This window comes from Ambystoma mexicanum (genome assembly GCF_040938575.1).
Source record: "Ambystoma mexicanum isolate Mex_15411 chromosome 12 unlocalized genomic scaffold, UKY_AmexF1_1 Mex_chr12_unloc.1, whole genome shotgun sequence".
Lineage (NCBI taxonomy): Eukaryota > Metazoa > Chordata > Amphibia > Caudata > Ambystomatidae > Ambystoma > Ambystoma mexicanum.
In genome coordinates, this window is record NW_027182322.1 from 12,464,081 (window position 1) to 12,482,207 (window position 18,127).

At 36.0% G+C, this 18,127-nt stretch overlaps 17 non-coding genes across 17 annotated transcripts; all 17 read left to right on the plus strand.

Annotated features, from left to right (window-relative positions):
* Nucleotides 1-925: 925 nt before the first annotated feature.
* Nucleotides 926-1,015, plus strand: TRNAR-UCU (transfer RNA arginine (anticodon UCU)). Its single transcript is given in 2 exon segments — nucleotides 926-962; nucleotides 980-1,015. It is a non-coding gene; the product is annotated as a tRNA-Arg (tRNA).
* A 676-nt stretch (nucleotides 1,016-1,691) lies between these two features.
* On the plus strand, nucleotides 1,692-1,781 carry TRNAR-UCU (transfer RNA arginine (anticodon UCU)). The gene is given in 2 exon segments: nucleotides 1,692-1,728; nucleotides 1,746-1,781. It is a non-coding gene; the product is annotated as a tRNA-Arg (tRNA).
* Nucleotides 1,782-3,222: 1,441 nt separating this feature from the next.
* Nucleotides 3,223-3,312, plus strand: TRNAR-UCU (transfer RNA arginine (anticodon UCU)). Its single transcript is given in 2 exon segments — nucleotides 3,223-3,259; nucleotides 3,277-3,312. It is a non-coding gene; the product is annotated as a tRNA-Arg (tRNA).
* Nucleotides 3,313-3,988: 676 nt separating this feature from the next.
* On the plus strand, nucleotides 3,989-4,078 carry TRNAR-UCU (transfer RNA arginine (anticodon UCU)). Its single transcript is given in 2 exon segments — nucleotides 3,989-4,025; nucleotides 4,043-4,078. It is a non-coding gene; the product is annotated as a tRNA-Arg (tRNA).
* Nucleotides 4,079-4,754: 676 nt separating this feature from the next.
* TRNAR-UCU (transfer RNA arginine (anticodon UCU)) lies at nucleotides 4,755-4,844 on the plus strand. The gene is given in 2 exon segments: nucleotides 4,755-4,791; nucleotides 4,809-4,844. It is a non-coding gene; the product is annotated as a tRNA-Arg (tRNA).
* A 676-nt stretch (nucleotides 4,845-5,520) lies between these two features.
* Nucleotides 5,521-5,610, plus strand: TRNAR-UCU (transfer RNA arginine (anticodon UCU)). The gene is given in 2 exon segments: nucleotides 5,521-5,557; nucleotides 5,575-5,610. It is a non-coding gene; the product is annotated as a tRNA-Arg (tRNA).
* A 1,441-nt stretch (nucleotides 5,611-7,051) lies between these two features.
* TRNAR-UCU (transfer RNA arginine (anticodon UCU)) lies at nucleotides 7,052-7,141 on the plus strand. The gene is given in 2 exon segments: nucleotides 7,052-7,088; nucleotides 7,106-7,141. It is a non-coding gene; the product is annotated as a tRNA-Arg (tRNA).
* Nucleotides 7,142-7,817: 676 nt separating this feature from the next.
* Nucleotides 7,818-7,907, plus strand: TRNAR-UCU (transfer RNA arginine (anticodon UCU)). The gene is given in 2 exon segments: nucleotides 7,818-7,854; nucleotides 7,872-7,907. It is a non-coding gene; the product is annotated as a tRNA-Arg (tRNA).
* A 1,442-nt stretch (nucleotides 7,908-9,349) lies between these two features.
* TRNAR-UCU (transfer RNA arginine (anticodon UCU)) lies at nucleotides 9,350-9,439 on the plus strand. Its single transcript is given in 2 exon segments — nucleotides 9,350-9,386; nucleotides 9,404-9,439. It is a non-coding gene; the product is annotated as a tRNA-Arg (tRNA).
* Nucleotides 9,440-10,115: 676 nt separating this feature from the next.
* On the plus strand, nucleotides 10,116-10,205 carry TRNAR-UCU (transfer RNA arginine (anticodon UCU)). Its single transcript is given in 2 exon segments — nucleotides 10,116-10,152; nucleotides 10,170-10,205. It is a non-coding gene; the product is annotated as a tRNA-Arg (tRNA).
* Nucleotides 10,206-11,646: 1,441 nt separating this feature from the next.
* On the plus strand, nucleotides 11,647-11,736 carry TRNAR-UCU (transfer RNA arginine (anticodon UCU)). Its single transcript is given in 2 exon segments — nucleotides 11,647-11,683; nucleotides 11,701-11,736. It is a non-coding gene; the product is annotated as a tRNA-Arg (tRNA).
* Nucleotides 11,737-12,412: 676 nt separating this feature from the next.
* TRNAR-UCU (transfer RNA arginine (anticodon UCU)) lies at nucleotides 12,413-12,502 on the plus strand. Its single transcript is given in 2 exon segments — nucleotides 12,413-12,449; nucleotides 12,467-12,502. It is a non-coding gene; the product is annotated as a tRNA-Arg (tRNA).
* A 1,441-nt stretch (nucleotides 12,503-13,943) lies between these two features.
* Nucleotides 13,944-14,033, plus strand: TRNAR-UCU (transfer RNA arginine (anticodon UCU)). The gene is given in 2 exon segments: nucleotides 13,944-13,980; nucleotides 13,998-14,033. It is a non-coding gene; the product is annotated as a tRNA-Arg (tRNA).
* Nucleotides 14,034-14,709: 676 nt separating this feature from the next.
* On the plus strand, nucleotides 14,710-14,799 carry TRNAR-UCU (transfer RNA arginine (anticodon UCU)). The gene is given in 2 exon segments: nucleotides 14,710-14,746; nucleotides 14,764-14,799. It is a non-coding gene; the product is annotated as a tRNA-Arg (tRNA).
* A 676-nt stretch (nucleotides 14,800-15,475) lies between these two features.
* TRNAR-UCU (transfer RNA arginine (anticodon UCU)) lies at nucleotides 15,476-15,565 on the plus strand. Its single transcript is given in 2 exon segments — nucleotides 15,476-15,512; nucleotides 15,530-15,565. It is a non-coding gene; the product is annotated as a tRNA-Arg (tRNA).
* A 676-nt stretch (nucleotides 15,566-16,241) lies between these two features.
* Nucleotides 16,242-16,331, plus strand: TRNAR-UCU (transfer RNA arginine (anticodon UCU)). The gene is given in 2 exon segments: nucleotides 16,242-16,278; nucleotides 16,296-16,331. It is a non-coding gene; the product is annotated as a tRNA-Arg (tRNA).
* Nucleotides 16,332-17,773: 1,442 nt separating this feature from the next.
* On the plus strand, nucleotides 17,774-17,863 carry TRNAR-UCU (transfer RNA arginine (anticodon UCU)). The gene is given in 2 exon segments: nucleotides 17,774-17,810; nucleotides 17,828-17,863. It is a non-coding gene; the product is annotated as a tRNA-Arg (tRNA).
* The last annotated feature ends 264 nt before the right edge of the window (nucleotides 17,864-18,127 follow it).

Genomic DNA, 18,127 nt, shown 5'->3' on the forward strand with positions numbered 1-18,127 from the left:
ATGTTTCACCCAGAAGTGTGATTCTTCTACAGACATTTTATGTTTCAGAAAACAATTATTCTTTCTTGTATCCCAGAAGGCTTGATAATATGATGTGAAGTAAACACTGGATTGACAAAACTTCGATCATCCCTTAATTTACGCAAGTTGATTTTTGTCTGGCTCTGTGGCGCAATGGATAGCGCGTTGGACTTCTAAGTGAATTGGCAAAGTCATTCAAAGTTTGTGTGTTCGAATCCCACCAGAGTCGCATTTTTTACTTTCTTATTCAAACAAGGAACATTATGCATGTGAGGAATGTTTATTTTTGGCCGATGCTTTAATCTTAGTATTTGACCCAAGTTGAACCTATGTATCTAATACAGCATGCAACTGAATCAAAAGCAGTCTGCCTTCCATTGCAACAGGAACATATTGCTCATAAGCAATACAACATCACTACCAGAAACTTGGCACTTTTCTAATGTATCCTTCCTTCAGAAACATTGTCTTTATAATAGCTGTAAATGAGATAGACCAAAACACGACACCCTACGCTCAGACATTTGTTTCTAGCGACATATAAAGTAAAATCTTCTTTCAAAGCTATTTATGGTATATTCTCTTTGTGTTTTTGTATTGTTAACCAATTGTATGTCTGCACTTTTTATCCAGTTCTTTTTTATTAAGGTATGGAATTGTTGTCCAAACCAATTCACTTGGCAAGAAAATACTGTAATACCCTATTCTCCGAATTTATCCCTAAAGGAACAAAGGTGTAGTTCAAGGTTTCACCCAGAAGTGTGATTCTTCTACAGACATTTTATGTTTCCGAAAACAATTATTCTTTCTTGTATCCCAGAAGGCTTGATAATATGATGTGAAGTAAACACCGGATTGACAAAACTTCGATCATCCCTTAATGTACTCAAGTTGATGTGCATCTGGCTCTGTGGCGCAATGGATAGCGCGTTGGACTTCTAAGTGAATTGGCAAAGTCATTCAAAGGTTGTGGGTTCAAATCCCACCAGAGTCGCATTTTTTACTTTCTTATTCAAACAAGGAACATTACGCATGTGAGGAATGTTTATTTTTGGCCGATGCTTTAATCTTAGTATTTGACCCAAGTTGAACCTATGTATCTAATACAGCATGCAACTGAATCAAAAGCAGTCTGCCTTCCATTGCAACAGGAACATATTGCTCATAAGCAATACAACATCACTGCCAGAAACTTTGCACTTTCCTAATGTATCCTTCCTTCAGAAACATTGTCTTTATAATAGCTGTAAATGAGATAGACCAAAAACACGACACCCTACACTCAGACATTTGTTTCTAGCGACATATAAAGTAAAATCTTCTTTCAAAGCTATTTATGGTATATTCTCTTTGTGTTTTTGTATTGTTAACCAATTGTATGGCTGCACTTTTTATCCAGTTCTTTTTTATTAAGGTATGGAATTGTTGTCCAAACGTATTCAGTTTGCAAGAAAATACAGTAATACCCTATTCTCCGAATTTATCCCTAAAGGAACAAAGGTGTAGTTCAAGGTTTCACCCAGAAGTGTGATTCTTCTACAGACATTTTATGTTTCAGAAAACAATTATTCTTCCTTGTATCCCAGAAGGCTTGATAATATGATGTGAAGTAAACACTGGATTGACAAAACCTCGATCATCCCCTGATGTACGCAAGTTGATTGTCAACTGGCTCTGTGGCGCAATGGATAGCGCGTTGGACTTCTAAGTGAATTGGCAAAGTCATTCAAAGGTTGTGGGTTCGAATCCCACCAGAGTCGCATTTTTTACTTTCTTATTCAAACAAGGAACATTATGCATGTGAGGAATGTTTATTTTTGGCCGATGCTTTAATCTTAGTATGTGACCCAAGTTGAACCTATGTATCTAATACAGCATGCAACTGAATCAAAAGCAGTCTGCCTTCCATTGCAACAGGAACATATTGCTCATAAGCAATACAACATCACTGCCAGAAACTTTGCACTTTCCTAATGTATCCTTCCTTCAGAAACATTGTCTTTATAATAGCTGTAAATGAGATAGACCAAAAACACGACACCCTACACTCAGACATTTGTTTCTAGCGACATATAAAGTAAAATCTTCTTTCAAAGCTATTTATGGTATATTCTCTTTGTGTTTTTGTATTGTTAACCAATTGTATGGCTGCACTTTTTATCCAGTTCTTTTTTATTAAGGTATGGAATTGTTGTCCAAACGTATTCAGTTTGCAAGAAAATACAGTAATACCCTATTCTCCGAATTTATCCCTAAAGGAACAAAGGTGTAGTTCAATGTTTCACCCAGAAGTGTGATTCTTCTACAGACATTTTATGTTTCAGAAAACAATTATTCTTTCTTGTATCCCAGAAGGCTTGATAATATGATGTGAAGTAAACACTGGATTGACAAAACTTCGATCATCCCTTAATGTACGCAACTTGATTTTCATCTGGCTCTGTGGTGCAATGGATAGCGCGTTGGACTTCTAAGTGAATTGGCAAAGTCATTCAAAGTTTGTGTGTTCGAATCCCACCAGAGTCGCATTTTTTACTTTCTTATTCAAACAAGGAACATTATGCATGTGAGGAATGTTTATTTTTGGCCGATGCTTTAATCTTAGTATTTGACCCAAGTTGAACCTATGTATCTAATACAGCATGCAACTGAATCAAAAGCAGTCTGCCTTCCATTGCAACAGGAACATATTGCTCATAAGCAATACAACATCACTACCAGAAACTTGGCACTTTTCTAATGTATCCTTCCTTCAGAAACATTGTCTTTATAATAGCTGTAAATGAGATAGACCAAAACACGACACCCTACGCTCAGACATTTGTTTCTAGCGACATATAAAGTAAAATCTTCTTTCAAAGCTATTTATGGTATATTCTCTTTGTGTTTTTGTATTGTTAACCAATTGTATGTCTGCACTTTTTATCCAGTTCTTTTTTATTAAGGTATGGAATTGTTGTCCAAACCAATTCACTTGGCAAGAAAATACTGTAATACCCTATTCTCCGAATTTATCCCTAAAGGAACAAAGGTGTAGTTCAAGGTTTCACCCAGAAGTGTGATTCTTCTACAGACATTTTATGTTTCCGAAAACAATTATTCTTTCTTGTATCCCAGAAGGCTTGATAATATGATGTGAAGTAAACACCGGATTGACAAAACTTCGATCATCCCTTAATGTACTCAAGTTGATGTGCATCTGGCTCTGTGGCGCAATGGATAGCGCGTTGGACTTCTAAGTGAATTGGCAAAGTCATTCAAAGGTTGTGGGTTCGAATCCCACCAGAGTCGCATTTTTTACTTTCTTATTCAAACAAGGAACATTATGCATGTGAGGAATGTTTATTTTTGGCCGATGCTTTAATCTTAGTATTTGACCCAAGTTGAACCTATGTATCTAATACAGCATGCAACTGAATCAAAAGCAGTCTGCCTTCCATTGCAACAGGAACATATTGCTCATAAGCAATACAACATCACTGCCAGAAACTTTGCACTTTCCTAATGTATCCTTCCTTCAGAAACATTGTCTTTATAATAGCTGTAAATGAGATAGACCAAAAACACGACACCCTACACTCAGACATTTGTTTCTAGCGACATATAAAGTAAAATCTTCTTTCAAAGCTATTTATGGTATATTCTCTTTGTGTTTTTGTATTGTTAACCAATTGTATGGCTGCACTTTTTATCCAGTTCTTTTTTATTAAGGTATGGAATTGTTGTCCAAACGTATTCAGTTTGCAAGAAAATACAGTAATACCCTATTCTCCGAATTTATCCCTAAAGGAACAAAGGTGTAGTTCAAGGTTTCACCCAGAAGTGTGATTCTTCTACAGACATTTTATGTTTCAGAAAACAATTATTCTTTCTTGTATCCCAGAAGGCTTGATAATATGATGTGAAGTAAACACTGGATTGACAAAACTTCGATCATCCCTTAATGTACGCAAGTTGATTTTCATCTGGCTCTGTGGCGCAATGGATAGCGCGTTGGACTTCTAAGTGAATTGGCAAAGTCATTCAAAGGTTGTGGGTTCGAATCCCACCAGAGTCGTATTTTTTACTTTCTTATTCAAACAAGGAACATTATGCATGTGAGGAATGTTTATTTTTGGCCGATGCTTTAATCTTAGTATTTGACCCAAGTTGAACCAATGTATCTAATACAGTATGCAACTGAATCAAAAGCAGTCTGCCTTCCATTGCAACAGGAACATATTGCTCATAAGCAATACAACATCACTGCCAGAAACTTTGCACTTTCCTAATGTATCCTTCCTTCAGAAACATTGTCTTTATAATAGCTGTAAATGAGATAGACCAAAAACACGACACCCTACACTCAGACATTTGTTTCTAGCGACATATAAAGTAAAATCTTCTTTCAAAGCTATTTATGGTATATTCTCTTTGTGTTTTTGTATTGTTAACCAATTGTATGGCTGCACTTTTTATCCAGTTCTTTTTTATTAAGGTATGGAATTGTTGTCCAAACGTATTCAGTTTGCAAGAAAATACAGTAATACCCTATTCTCCGAATTTATCCCTAAAGGAACAAAGGTGTAGTTCAAGGTTTCACCCAGAAGTGTGATTCTTCTACAGACATTTTATGTTTCAGAAAACAATTATTCTTTCTTGTATCCCAGAAGGCTTGATAATATGATGTGAAGTAAACACTGGATTGACAAAACTTCGATCATCCCTTAATGTACGCAAGTTGATTTTCATCTGGCTCTGTGGCGCAATGGATAGCGCGTTGGACTTCTAAGTGAATTGGCAAAGTCATTCAAAGGTTGTGGGTTCGAATCCCACCAGAGTCGTATTTTTTACTTTCTTATTCAAACAAGGAACATTATGCATGTGAGGAATGTTTATTTTTGGCCGATGCTTTAATCTTAGTATTTGACCCAAGTTGAACCTATGTATCTAATACAGCATGCAACTGAATCAAAAGCAGTCTGCCTTCCATTGCAACAGGAACATATTGCTCATAAGCAATACAACATCACTGCCAGAAACTTTGCACTTTCCTAACGTATCCTTCCTTCAGAAACATTGTCTTTATAATAGCTGTAAATGAGATAGACCAAAAACACGACACCCTACACTCAGACATTTGTTTCTAGCGACATATAAAGTAAAATCTTCTTTCAAAGCGATTTATGGTATATTCTCTTTGTGTTTTTGTATTGTTAACCAATTGTATGTCTGCACTTTTTATCCAGTTCTTTTTTATTAAGGTATGGAATTGTTGTCCAAACGTATTCAGTTTGCAAGAAAATACAGTAATACCCTATTCTCCGAATTTATCCCTAAAGGAACAAAGGTGTATTTCAAGGTTTCACCCAGAAGTGTGATTCTTCTACAGACATTTTATGTTTCAGAAAACAATTATTCTTTCTTGTATCCCAGAAGGCTTGATAATATGATGTGAAGTAAACACTGGATTGACAAAACTTCGATCATCCCTTAATGTACGCAAGTTGAGTTTCAACTGGCTCTGTGGCGCAATGGATAGCGCGTTGGACTTCTAAGTGAATTGGCAAAGTCATTCAAAGGTTGTGGGTTCGAATCCCACCAGAGTCGCATTTTTTACTTTCTTATTCAAACAAGGAACATTATGCATGTGAGGAATGTTTATTTTTGGCCGATGCTTTAATCTTAGTATGTGACCCAAGTTGAACCTATGTATCTAATACAGCATGCAACTGAATCAAAAGCAGTCTGCCTTCCATTGCAACAGGAACATATTGCTCATAAGCAATACAACATCACTGCCAGAAACTTGGCACTTTCCTAATGTATCCTTCCTTCAGAAACATTGTCTTTATAATAGCTGTAAATGAGATAGACCAAAAACACGACACCCTACACTCAGACATTTGTTTCTAGCGACATATAAAGTAAAATCTTCTTTCAAAGCTATTTATGGTATATTCTCTTTGTGTTTTTGTATTGTTAACCAATTGTATGGCTGCACTTTTTATCCAGTTCTTTTTTATTAAGGTATGGAATTGTTGTCCAAACGTATTCAGTTTGCAAGAAAATACAGTAATACCCTATTCTCCGAATTTATCCCTAAAGGAACAAAGGTGTAGTTCAATGTTTCACCCAGAAGTGTGATTCTTCTACAGACATTTTATGTTTCAGAAAACAATTATTCTTTCTTGTATCCCAGAAGGCTTGATAATATGATGTGAAGTAAACACTGGATTGACAAAACTTCGATCATCCCTTAATGTACGCAACTTGATTTTCATCTGGCTCTGTGGTGCAATGGATAGCGCGTTGGACTTCTAAGTGAATTGGCAAAGTCATTCAAAGTTTGTGTGTTCGAATCCCACCAGAGTCGCATTTTTTACTTTCTTATTCAAACAAGGAACATTATGCATGTGAGGAATGTTTATTTTTGGCCGATGCTTTAATCTTAGTATTTGACCCAAGTTGAACCTATGTATCTAATACAGCATGCAACTGAATCAAAAGCAGTCTGCCTTCCATTGCAACAGGAACATATTGCTCATAAGCAATACAACATCACTACCAGAAACTTGGCACTTTTCTAATGTATCCTTCCTTCAGAAACATTGTCTTTATAATAGCTGTAAATGAGATAGACCAAAACACGACACCCTACGCTCAGACATTTGTTTCTAGCGACATATAAAGTAAAATCTTCTTTCAAAGCTATTTATGGTATATTCTCTTTGTGTTTTTGTATTGTTAACCAATTGTATGTCTGCACTTTTTATCCAGTTCTTTTTTATTAAGGTATGGAATTGTTGTCCAAACCAATTCACTTGGCAAGAAAATACTGTAATACCCTATTCTCCGAATTTATCCCTAAAGGAACAAAGGTGTAGTTCAAGGTTTCACCCAGAAGTGTGATTCTTCTACAGACATTTTATGTTTCCGAAAACAATTATTCTTTCTTGTATCCCAGAAGGCTTGATAATATGATGTGAAGTAAACACCGGATTGACAAAACTTCGATCATCCCTTAATGTACTCAAGTTGGTGTGCATCTGGCTCTGTGGCGCAATGGATAGCGCGTTGGACTTCTAAGTGAATTGGCAAAGTCATTCAAAGGTTGTGGGTTCGAATCCCACCAGAGTCGCATTTTTTACTTTCTTATTCAAACAAGGAACATTACGCATGTGAGGAATGTTTATTTTTGGCCGATGCTTTAATCTTAGTATTTGACCCAAGTTGAACCTATGTATCTAATACAGCATGCAACTGAATCAAAAGCAGTCTGCCTTCCATTGCAACAGGAACATATTGCTCATAAGCAATACAACATCACTGCCAGAAACTTTGCACTTTCCTAATGTATCCTTCCTTCAGAAACATTGTCTTTATAATAGCTGTAAATGAGATAGACCAAAAACACGACACCCTACACTCAGACATTTGTTTCTAGCGACATATAAAGTAAAATCTTCTTTCAAAGCTATTTATGGTATATTCTCTTTGTGTTTTTGTATTGTTAACCAATTGTATGGCTGCACTTTTTATCCAGTTCTTTTTTATTAAGGTATGGAATTGTTGTCCAAACGTATTCAGTTTGCAAGAAAATACAGTAATACCCTATTCTCCGAATTTATCCCTAAAGGAACAAAGGTGTAGTTCAAGGTTTCACCCAGAAGTGTGATTCTTCTACAGACATTTTATGTTTCAGAAAACAATTATTCTTTCTTGTATCCCAGAAGGCTTGATAATATGATGTGAAGTAAACACTGGATTGACAAAACCTCGATCATCCCCTGATGTACGCAAGTTGATTGTCATCTGGCTCTGTGGCGCAATGGATAGCGCGTTGGACTTCTAAGTGAATTGGCAAAGTCATTCAAAGGTTGTGGGTTCGAATCCCACCAGAGTCGCATTTTTTACTTTCTTATTCAAACAAGGAACATTATGCATGTGAGGAATGTTTATTTTTGGCCGATGCTTTAATCTTAGTATGTGACCCAAGTTGAACCTATGTATCTAATACAGCATGCAACTGAATCAAAAGCAGTCTGCCTTCCATTGCAACAGGAACATATTGCTCATAAGCAATACAACATCACTGCCAGAAACTTTGCACTTTCCTAATGTATCCTTCCTTCAGAAACATTGTCTTTATAATAGCTGTAAATGAGATAGACCAAAAACACGACACCCTACACTCAGACATTTGTTTCTAGCGACATATAAAGTAAAATCTTCTTTCAAAGCTATTTATGGTATATTCTCTTTGTGTTTTTGTATTGTTAACCAATTGTATGGCTGCACTTTTTATCCAGTTCTTTTTTATTAAGGTATGGAATTGTTGTCCAAACGTATTCAGTTTGCAAGAAAATACAGTAATACCCTATTCTCCGAATTTATCCCTAAAGGAACAAAGGTGTAGTTCAATGTTTCACCCAGAAGTGTGATTCTTCTACAGACATTTTATGTTTCAGAAAACAATTATTCTTTCTTGTATCCCAGAAGGCTTGATAATATGATGTGAAGTAAACACTGGATTGACAAAACTTCGATCATCCCTTAATGTACGCAACTTGATTTTCATCTGGCTCTGTGGTGCAATGGATAGCGCGTTGGACTTCTAAGTGAATTGGCAAAGTCATTCAAAGTTTGTGTGTTCGAATCCCACCAGAGTCGCATTTTTTACTTTCTTATTCAAACAAGGAACATTATGCATGTGAGGAATGTTTATTTTTGGCCGATGCTTTAATCTTAGTATTTGACCCAAGTTGAACCAATGTATCTAATACAGCATGCAACTGAATCAAAAGCAGTCTGCCTTCCATTGCAACAGGAACATATTGCTCATAAGCAATACAACATCACTGCCAGAAACTTTGCACTTTCCTAATGTATCCTTCCTTCAGAAACATTGTCTTTATAATAGCTGTAAATGAGATAGACCAAAAACACGACACCCTACACTCAGACATTTGTTTCTAGCGACATATAAAGTAAAATCTTCTTTCAAAGCTATTTATGGTATATTCTCTTTGTGTTTTTGTATTGTTAACCAATTGTATGGCTGCACTTTTTATCCAGTTCTTTTTTATTAAGGTATGGAATTGTTGTCCAAACGTATTCAGTTTGCAAGAAAATACAGTAATACCCTATTCTCCGAATTTATCCCTAAAGGAACAAAGGTGTAGTTCAAGGTTTCACCCAGAAGTGTGATTCTTCTACAGACATTTTATGTTTCAGAAAACAATTATTCTTTCTTGTATCCCAGAAGGCTTGATAATATGATGTGAAGTAAACACTGGATTGACAAAACTTCGATCATCCCTTAATGTACGCAAGTTGATTTTCATCTGGCTCTGTGGCGCAATGGATAGCGCGTTGGACTTCTAAGTGAATTGGCAAAGTCATTCAAAGGTTGTGGGTTCGAATCCCACCAGAGTCGTATTTTTTACTTTCTTATTCAAACAAGGAACATTATGCATGTGAGGAATGTTTATTTTTGGCCGATGCTTTAATCTTAGTATTTGACCCAAGTTGAACCTATGTATCTAATACAGCATGCAACTGAATCAAAAGCAGTCTGCCTTCCATTGCAACAGGAACATATTGCTCATAAGCAATACAACATCACTGCCAGAAACTTTGCACTTTCCTAACGTATCCTTCCTTCAGAAACATTGTCTTTATAATAGCTGTAAATGAGATAGACCAAAAACACGACACCCTACACTCAGACATTTGTTTCTAGCGACATATAAAGTAAAATCTTCTTTCAAAGCGATTTATGGTATATTCTCTTTGTGTTTTTGTATTGTTAACCAATTGTATGTCTGCACTTTTTATCCAGTTCTTTTTTATTAAGGTATGGAATTGTTGTCCAAACGTATTCAGTTTGCAAGAAAATACAGTAATACCCTATTCTCCGAATTTATCCCTAAAGGAACAAAGGTGTATTTCAAGGTTTCACCCAGAAGTGTGATTCTTCTACAGACATTTTATGTTTCAGAAAACAATTATTCTTTCTTGTATCCCAGAAGGCTTGATAATATGATGTGAAGTAAACACTGGATTGACAAAACTTCGATCATCCCTTAATGTACGCAAGTTGAGTTTCAACTGGCTCTGTGGCGCAATGGATAGCGCGTTGGACTTCTAAGTGAATTGGCAAAGTCATTCAAAGGTTGTGGGTTCGAATCCCACCAGAGTCGCATTTTTTACTTTCTTATTCAAACAAGGAACATTATGCATGTGAGGAATGTTTATTTTTGGCCGATGCTTTAATCTTAGTATGTGACCCAAGTTGAACCTATGTATCTAATACAGCATGCAACTGAATCAAAAGCAGTCTGCCTTCCATTGCAACAGGAACATATTGCTCATAAGCAATACAACATCACTGCCAGAAACTTGGCACTTTCCTAATGTATCCTTCCTTCAGAAACATTGTCTTTATAATAGCTGTAAATGAGATAGACCAAAAACACGACACCCTACACTCAGACATTTGTTTCTAGCGACATATAAAGTAAAATCTTCTTTCAAAGCTATTTATGGTATATTCTCTTTGTGTTTTTGTATTGTTAACCAATTGTATGGCTGCACTTTTTATCCAGTTCTTTTTTATTAAGGTATGGAATTGTTGTCCAAACGTATTCAGTTTGCAAGAAAATACAGTAATACCCTATTCTCCGAATTTATCCCTAAAGGAACAAAGGTGTAGTTCAATGTTTCACCCAGAAGTGTGATTCTTCTACAGACATTTTATGTTTCAGAAAACAATTATTCTTTCTTGTATCCCAGAAGGCTTGATAATATGATGTGAAGTAAACACTGGATTGACAAAACTTCGATCATCCCTTAATGTACGCAACTTGATTTTCATCTGGCTCTGTGGTGCAATGGATAGCGCGTTGGACTTCTAAGTGAATTGGCAAAGTCATTCAAAGTTTGTGTGTTCGAATCCCACCAGAGTCGCATTTTTTACTTTCTTATTCAAACAAGGAACATTATGCATGTGAGGAATGTTTATTTTTGGCCGATGCTTTAATCTTAGTATTTGACCCAAGTTGAACCTATGTATCTAATACAGCATGCAACTGAATCAAAAGCAGTCTGCCTTCCATTGCAACAGGAACATATTGCTCATAAGCAATACAACATCACTACCAGAAACTTGGCACTTTTCTAATGTATCCTTCCTTCAGAAACATTGTCTTTATAATAGCTGTAAATGAGATAGACCAAAACACGACACCCTACGCTCAGACATTTGTTTCTAGCGACATATAAAGTAAAATCTTCTTTCAAAGCTATTTATGGTATATTCTCTTTGTGTTTTTGTATTGTTAACCAATTGTATGTCTGCACTTTTTATCCAGTTCTTTTTTATTAAGGTATGGAATTGTTGTCCAAACCAATTCACTTGGCAAGAAAATACTGTAATACCCTATTCTCCGAATTTATCCCTAAAGGAACAAAGGTGTAGTTCAAGGTTTCACCCAGAAGTGTGATTCTTCTACAGACATTTTATGTTTCCGAAAACAATTATTCTTTCTTGTATCCCAGAAGGCTTGATAATATGATGTGAAGTAAACACCGGATTGACAAAACTTCGATCATCCCTTAATGTACTCAAGTTGGTGTGCATCTGGCTCTGTGGCGCAATGGATAGCGCGTTGGACTTCTAAGTGAATTGGCAAAGTCATTCAAAGGTTGTGGGTTCGAATCCCACCAGAGTCGCATTTTTTACTTTCTTATTCAAACAAGGAACATTACGCATGTGAGGAATGTTTATTTTTGGCCGATGCTTTAATCTTAGTATTTGACCCAAGTTGAACCTATGTATCTAATACAGCATGCAACTGAATCAAAAGCAGTCTGCCTTCCATTGCAACAGGAACATATTGCTCATAAGCAATACAACATCACTGCCAGAAACTTTGCACTTTCCTAATGTATCCTTCCTTCAGAAACATTGTCTTTATAATAGCTGTAAATGAGATAGACCAAAAACACGACACCCTACACTCAGACATTTGTTTCTAGCGACATATAAAGTAAAATCTTCTTTCAAAGCTATTTATGGTATATTCTCTTTGTGTTTTTGTATTGTTAACCAATTGTATGGCTGCACTTTTTATCCAGTTCTTTTTTATTAAGGTATGGAATTGTTGTCCAAACGTATTCAGTTTGCAAGAAAATACAGTAATACCCTATTCTCCGAATTTATCCCTAAAGGAACAAAGGTGTAGTTCAAGGTTTCACCCAGAAGTGTGATTCTTCTACAGACATTTTATGTTTCAGAAAACAATTATTCTTTCTTGTATCCCAGAAGGCTTGATAATATGATGTGAAGTAAACACTGGATTGACAAAACCTCGATCATCCCCTGATGTACGCAAGTTGATTGTCATCTGGCTCTGTGGCGCAATGGATAGCGCGTTGGACTTCTAAGTGAATTGGCAAAGTCATTCAAAGGTTGTGGGTTCGAATCCCACCAGAGTCGCATTTTTTACTTTCTTATTCAAACAAGGAACATTATGCATGTGAGGAATGTTTATTTTTGGCCGATGCTTTAATCTTAGTATGTGACCCAAGTTGAACCTATGTATCTAATACAGCATGCAACTGAATCAAAAGCAGTCTGCCTTCCATTGCAACAGGAACATATTGCTCATAAGCAATACAACATCACTGCCAGAAACTTTGCACTTTCCTAATGTATCCTTCCTTCAGAAACATTGTCTTTATAATAGCTGTAAATGAGATAGACCAAAAACACGACACCCTACACTCAGACATTTGTTTCTAGCGACATATAAAGTAAAATCTTCTTTCAAAGCTATTTATGGTATATTCTCTTTGTGTTTTTGTATTGTTAACCAATTGTATGGCTGCACTTTTTATCCAGTTCTTTTTTATTAAGGTATGGAATTGTTGTCCAAACGTATTCAGTTTGCAAGAAAATACAGTAATACCCTATTCTCCGAATTTATCCCTAAAGGAACAAAGGTGTAGTTCAATGTTTCACCCAGAAGTGTGATTCTTCTACAGACATTTTATGTTTCAGAAAACAATTATTCTTTCTTGTATCCCAGAAGGCTTGATAATATGATGTGAAGTAAACACTGGATTGACAAAACTTCGATCATCCCTTAATGTACGCAACTTGATTTTCATCTGGCTCTGTGGTGCAATGGATAGCGCGTTGGACTTCTAAGTGAATTGGCAAAGTCATTCAAAGTTTGTGTGTTCGAATCCCACCAGAGTCGCATTTTTTACTTTCTTATTCAAACAAGGAACATTATGCATGTGAGGAATGTTTATTTTTGGCCGATGCTTTAATCTTAGTATTTGACCCAAGTTGAACCTATGTATCTAATACAGCATGCAACTGAATCAAAAGCAGTCTGCCTTCCATTGCAACAGGAACATATTGCTCATAAGCAATACAACATCACTACCAGAAACTTGGCACTTTTCTAATGTATCCTTCCTTCAGAAACATTGTCTTTATAATAGCTGTAAATGAGATAGACCAAAACACGACACCCTACGCTCAGACATTTGTTTCTAGCGACATATAAAGTAAAATCTTCTTTCAAAGCTATCTATGGTATATTCTCTTTGTGTTTTTGTATTGTTAACCAATTGTATGTCTGCACTTTTTATCCAGTTCTTTTTTATTAAGGTATGGAATTGTTGTCCAAACCAATTCACTTGGCAAGAAAATACTGTAATACCCTATTCTCCGAATTTATCCCTAAAGGAACAAAGGTGTAGTTCAAGGTTTCACCCAGAAGTGTGATTCTTCTACAGACATTTTATGTTTCCGAAAACAATTATTCTTTCTTGTATCCCAGAAGGCTTGATAATATGATGTGAAGTAAACACCGGATTGACAAAACTTCGATCATCCCTTAATGTACTCAAGTTGATGTGCATCTGGCTCTGTGGCGCAATGGATAGCGCGTTGGACTTCTAAGTGAATTGGCAAAGTCATTCAAAGGTTGTGGGTTCGAATCCCACCAGAGTCGCATTTTTTACTTTCTTATTCAAACAAGGAACATTATGCATGTGAGGAATGTTTATTTTTGGCCGATGCTTTAATCTTAGTATTTGACCCAAGTTGAACCTATGTATCTAATACAGCATGCAACTGAATCAAAAGCAGTCTGCCTTCCATTGCAACAGGAACATATTGCTCATAAGCAATACAACATCACTGCCAGAAACTTTGCACTTTCCTAATGTATCCTTCCTTCAGAAACATTGTCTTTATAATAGCTGTAAATGAGATAGACCAAAAACACGACACCCTACACTCAGACATTTGTTTCTAGCGACATATAAAGTAAAATCTTCTTTCAAAGCTATTTATGGTATATTCTCTTTGTGTTTTTGTATTGTTAACCAATTGTATGGCTGCACTTTTTATCCAGTTCTTTTTTATTAAGGTATGGAATTGTTGTCCAAACGTATTCAGTTTGCAAGAAAATACAGTAATACCCTATTCTCCGAATTTATCCCTAAAGGAACAAAGGTGTAGTTCAAGGTTTCACCCAGAAGTGTGATTCTTCTACAGACATTTTATGTTTCAGAAAACAATTATTCTTTCTTGTATCCCAGAAGGCTTGATAATATGATGTGAAGTAAACACTGGATTGACAAAACTTCGATCATCCCTTAATGTACGCAAGTTGATTTTCATCTGGCTCTGTGGCGCAATGGATAGCGCGTTGGACTTCTAAGTGAATTGGCAAAGTCATTCAAAGGTTGTGGGTTCGAATCCCACCAGAGTCGTATTTTTTACTTTCTTATTCAAACAAGGAACATTATGCATGTGAGGAATGTTTATTTTTGGCCGATGCTTTAATCTTAGTATTTGACCCAAGTTGAACCAATGTATCTAATACAGCATGCAACTGAATCAAAAGCAGTCTGCCTTCCATTGCAACAGGAACATATTGCTCATAAGCAATACAACATCACTGCCAGAAACTTTGCACTTTCCTAATGTATCCTTCCTTCAGAAACATTGTCTTTATAATAGCTGTAAATGAGATAGACCAAAAACACGACACCCTACACTCAGACATTTGTTTCTAGCGACATATAAAGTAAAATCTTCTTTCAAAGCTATTTATGGTATATTCTCTTTGTGTTTTTGTATTGTTAACCAATTGTATGGCTGCACTTTTTATCCAGTTCTTTTTTATTAAGGTATGGAATTGTTGTCCAAACGTATTCAGTTTGCAAGAAAATACAGTAATACCCTATTCTCCGAATTTATCCCTAAAGGAACAAAGGTGTAGTTCAAGGTTTCACCCAGAAGTGTGATTCTTCTACAGACATTTTATGTTTCAGAAAACAATTATTCTTTCTTGTATCCCAGAAGGCTTGATAATATGATGTGAAGTAAACACTGGATTGACAAAACTTCGATCATCCCTTAATGTACGCAAGTTGATTTTCATCTGGCTCTGTGGCGCAATGGATAGCGCGTTGGACTTCTAAGTGAATTGGCAAAGTCATTCAAAGGTTGTGGGTTCGAATCCCACCAGAGTCATATTTTTTACTTTCTTATTCAAACAAGGAACATTATGCATGTGAGGAATGTTTATTTTTGGCCGATGCTTTAATCTTAGTATTTGACCCAAGTTGAACCTATGTATCTAATACAGCATGCAACTGAATCAAAAGCAGTCTGCCTTCCATTGCAACAGGAACATATTGCTCATAAGCAATACAACATCACTGCCAGAAACTTTGCACTTTCCTAACGTATCCTTCCTTCAGAAACATTGTCTTTATAATAGCTGTAAATGAGATAGACCAAAAACACGACACCCTACACTCAGACATTTGTTTCTAGCGACATATAAAGTAAAATCTTCTTTCAAAGCTATTTATGGTATATTCTCTTTGTGTTTTTGTATTGTTAACCAATTGTATGTCTGCACTTTTTATCCAGTTCTTTTTTATTAAGGTATGGAATTGTTGTCCAAACGTATTCAGTTTGCAAGAAAATACAGTAATACCCTATTCTCCGAATTTATCCCTAAAGGAACAAAGGTGTATTTCAAGGTTTCACCCAGAAGTGTGATTCTTCTACAGACATTTTATGTTTCAGAAAACAATTATTCTTTCTTGTATCCCAGAAGGCTTGATAATATGATGTGAAGTAAACACTGGATTGACAAAACTTCGATCATCCCTTAATGTACGCAAGTTGAGTTTCAACTGGCTCTGTGGCGCAATGGATAGCGCGTTGGACTTCTAAGAGAATTGGCAAAGTCATTCAAAGGTTGTGGGTTCGAATCCCACCAGAGTCGTATTTTTTACTTTCTTATTCAAACAAGGAACATTATGCATGTGAGGAATGTTTATTTTTGGCCGATGCTTTAATCTTAGTATTTGACCCAAGTTGAACCTATGTATCTAATACAGCATGCAACTGAATCAAAAGCAGTCTGCCTTCCATTGCAACAGGAACATATTGCTCATAAGCAATACAACATCACTGCCAGAAACTTTGCACTTTCCTAATGTATCCTTCCTTCAGAAACATTGTCTTTATAATAGCTGTAAATGAGATAGACCAAAAACACGACACCCTACACTCAGACATTTGTTTCTAGCGACATATAAAGTAAAATATTCTTTCAAAACTATTTATGGTATATTCTCTTTGTGTTTTTGTATTGTTAACCAATTGTATGGCTGCACTTTTTATACAGTTCTTTTTTATTAAGGTATGGAATTGTTGTCCAAACGTATTCAGTTTGCAAGAAAATACAGTAATACCCTATTCTCTGAATTTATCCCTAAAGGAACAAAGGTGTAGTTCAAGGTTTCACCCAGAAGTGTGATTCTTCTACAGACATTTTATGTTTCAGAAAACAATTATTCTTTCTTGTATCCCAGAAGGCTTGATAATATGATGTGAAGTAAACACTGGATTGACAAAACCTCGATCATCCCCTGATGTACGCAAGTTGATTGTCATCTGGCTCTGTGGCACAATGGATAGCGCGTTGGACTTCCAAGTGAATTGGCAAAGTCATTCAAAGGTTGTGGGTTCGAATCCCACCAGAGTCGCATTTTTTACTTTCTTATTCAAACAAGGAACATTATGCATGTGAGGAATGTTTATTTTTGGCCGATGCTTTAATCTTAGTATGTGACCCAAGTTGAACCTATGTATCTAATACAGCATGCAACTGAATCAAAAGCAGTCTGCCTTCCATTGCAACAGGAACATATTGCTCATAAGCAATACAACATCACTGCCAGAAACTTTGCACTTTCCTAATGTATCCTTCCTTCAGAAACATTGTCTTTATAATAGCTGTAAATGAGATAGACCAAAAACACGACACCCTACACTCAGACATTTGTTTCTAGCGACATATAAAGTAAAATCTTCTTTCAAAGCTATTTATGGTATATTCTCTTTGTGTTTTTCTATTGTTAACCAATTGTATGGCTGCACTTTTTATCCAGTTCTTTTTTATTAAGGTATGGAATTGTTGTCCAAACGTATTCAGTTTGCAAGAAAATACAGTAATACCCTATTCTCCGAATTTATCCCTAAAGGAACAAAGGTGTAGTTCAAGGTTTCACCCAGAAGTGTGATTCTTCTACAGACATTTTATGTTTCAGAAAACAATTATTCTTTCTTGTATCCCAGAAGGCTTGATAATATGATGTGAAGTAAACACTGGATTGACAAAACCTCGATCATCCCCTGATGTACGCAAGTTGATTGTCATCTGGCTCTGTGGCGCAATGGATAGCGCGTTGGACTTCTAAGTGAATTGGCAAAGTCATTCAAAGGTTGTGGGTTCGAATCCCACCAGAGTCGCATTTTTTACTTTCTTATTCAAACAAGGAACATTATGCATGTGAGGAATGTTTATTTTTGGCCGATGCTTTAATCTTAGTATGTGACCCAAGTTGAACCTATGTATCTAATACAGCATGCAACTGAATCAAAAGCAGTCTGCCTTCCATTGCAACAGGAACATATTGCTCATAAGCAATACAACATCACTGCCAGAAACTTTGCACTTTCCTAATGTATCCTTCCTTCAGAAACATTGTCTTTATAATAGCTGTAAATGAGATA